Source organism: Vicia villosa, linkage group LG1 (genome assembly GCF_029867415.1).
Source record: "Vicia villosa cultivar HV-30 ecotype Madison, WI linkage group LG1, Vvil1.0, whole genome shotgun sequence".
Classification (NCBI taxonomy): Eukaryota; Viridiplantae; Streptophyta; class Magnoliopsida; order Fabales; family Fabaceae; genus Vicia; species Vicia villosa.
In genome coordinates, this window is record NC_081180.1 from 114,255,383 (window position 1) to 114,258,831 (window position 3,449).

Below are 3,449 nucleotides of genomic sequence, written 5' to 3' on the forward strand. Positions count from 1 at the left end.
ATCATATATCTTTGTCTTCATTTTTCAAGAATCATTTCAATGAAAGGTACTTTTGTGAAATATTTATGAATTATAATAGTTGTTGTTTATGTTAAAATAAGTTGTCGTTCTTGTTGAAGTATGTTGATGAATGTTAAATTATGTTGATATTTTTGTTGATAAATGTTATTGTTTGTGTAGAAGTATGTTGATAAATGTTGACGCATGTTACAATGTTGAAGTATGTTGATGTTTTTGTTGATGTTTTTGTTGATACACTACAATAAAAAACAAATTTAACCTAATTGGTTGGATATGAGGTGTTACCTCAGTTCAAATGCGAGGTAACGACTGACGTCATAAAATATGTGTCACTTTATTTGTCGATTTTAGATTCAACGACGAGTAATGTGTAAAGGCCATAAGTTCGATCCCTAGGGAGATCCTTTTTGAAATTCTTAAATGGAGAAAACAAATTTCCCATCATATTTGACAATCCACCGACGGGCAAAACAACGTTCACCTTGAATTTGACATTTCACGGGCGGATAAAACACGATTGATTTTATTATATCTAATGTGGATTGCTTCTTTCATTAAGTCTTAAGTGAACATATAACTTCTCAAATTGGTTAAGAAAATAATTATATGAACAATTGTGTTATATTTGAAAAATAACTTACTCTAATCAATGATTTTTGAACATCTATAACTCATCATTCATCTAACGACTTTTAATGGTTATAATCTCTTCAATATTTCAAGTTCTTTATTATGTTGGTTCATCATGAGGAGTATCCATATTAGGTCAAGAGCATTACACAAGTGAAAGAGACACCACATGTTAACCCAAAACCTTAAGGTGATAGGTGTATGAGTCATCTCACTTGTAAAATGCTCGACCTCCACTTTTCCAAACAATGTGGGACTAACAACTCACACTTGCACACAACAATCTCCCCATCAAGTGTGATTCCATGCACTATGCTCCCGCTCAGGGAGAAGCTCTTTCATCCATATACACTTTTACTTCCATTGCAGACACTACAACGGGACACGCCACCTAACCATCACATTGTCAGGAAGACTTTCGATACAAGAAGTCGATCCTTTTAATTGAAACCATCAGCTCTGATATCATTGTTGAGTCATCATAAGGAGCATCCACATTGGGTCAAGAGCAGCACACAAGTGAAAGAGACACCACTTATTTACCCAAAACCTTAAGGTGATTGGTGTATGGATTCTCTCACTTATAAAGTGCTCAACCTCCATTTTTCCGAGCAACTTGTGACTAACAACTCACACTTGCACAAAACATATTCAACACTTACTTTTCCAAATGAACAATTATAGAAGAAAGTAGAAGTATTTGGAGAGATTTTAACCATAAAAGAATATGAGATGAATGATGAATTGAAGAATTCTCGAAAAACATTAATTAGTGTAAGATATGTCTCAAATACAACATAACTTTTTATGTTATTATTTCCAAAATCAATTTAATAGGTTATATGTTCAAAGAGGAGTTAGTGAAACAAAAAATTGACATTTAAAATCAACTGGACGAAATAAGATGAGTGTTTGCACAAAGAATCATAAAAATAATCTTAATATCAATCTCAAACTCAATAAAAACAACTAAACAACAATATATAGCTTTTCACAACTCTGGGAAGTAGAATAACTAAACAACAACAACAACAATAACATGAACAATTCAAAAACAACAACTTACATTAATCTATAAACATAGAACATCAATTTTTTTAAACAATAACTACAACAAACAACAACAATTACAACAATATGTCTAAACAACAACAACAAGAAGAAGATTAAACCTATAACAACAACAAGATTAAACCTATAACACCAATCTGTTTAAACAACAAGATTAAACCTTTAGGGTTTCACGTTTCAACAACAACGACAAACAACGACAACAACAACAAACAACAACAACGACAAATAACAATATTAATATAACATGAGTAATGATGTTTGACGTACCAGTTTTGTGAAGAAGAAGTGAAAGAAATGATTTGGGTCATTCATTCAGACAAGTATAGAACGAGAGCCCTAAACAAATATCATCTTCATATTGAGGACGATATGTGTTTAGGGCTCTCTTTGTTAGGACTCTTTGTTAGGGTTCTTTCTGTGTTGTTTTTATGCAAGTGAAACTGAATGCAATAAGCTAATATATATATATATATATATATATATATATATATATATATATATATATATATATATATATATATATATATATATATATATATATAAGCTAATATATATATATATATATATATATATATATATATATATATATATATATATATATATATTAGCTTATATATATATATATATATATATATATATATATATATATATATATATATATATATTAGCTTATATATATATATATATATATATATATATATATATATATATATATATATATATATAAAAGCTAATATATATATATATATATATATATATATATATATATATATATAAGCTAATATATATATATATATATATATATATATATATTTTTTTTTTATATCAGAGACACAAATTCATCTCGACTGGAAAATAAATCGAGGTGAAAAGTAGCTTATTTTTAGTACTAAATCGAGGTCAAATTAAAAATAGTACTAAAACTATAAATTAAATTAAAAATTAAATTCATAAAAGATAAATTATAAAATAAAATAAATTAATTAACACTTTAATTAAGATAAACTCAAAGATATAAACTACAATTAAATAAATTAAAACTAAAACCAAAATAAAATCAAAACTATAAATTAAAATCAAATAAATTAAAATAAAAAAACCATAAATTAAAATAAAAAATTAAAACCAAACCAAGAAATAAAATGAAATTATCATAAAGTATTAGAGTGATGACCCATTTTGGTCCCTCACAAATATTACACGAGTCAAATTAGTTCCTCACAAAAAAATTGACCCAACTTAATCCCTTACAAAATTTAACCGGATCATATTAGTCTTTCTGTTAATATTTTTTTCAAATCGGTTTTTTCCTACTTCTAAACCGGTTTTTTTCATACTTTAAAACCGTGACTGGACTGACACGTTAGATTTTTTTTTTTACTTTTTAAATACTAAATTAATTTTTATTTTTAATTTCATTTTTAAACAGTTATCAATGAATAATATTAACAAATTCTATACATAAATTTTCACCTATGAGATCTCAAATCCAAGTCCCTTAAGGTTAAATGATTTTCACTTTATAATTTGACAAATCAATTTCTATCGTTAATAAAGTGACTATCATTTACAATTAGAAAAATCAATTTCTATTGTTAGTAAAGTGACTATTATTTACAACAAGACAAATCAATTTCTATTTTTAATAAAGTGACTATCATTTACAACTAGACAAATCAATTTCTATGGTTAGTAAAGTGACTATCATTTATAACTAGATAAAT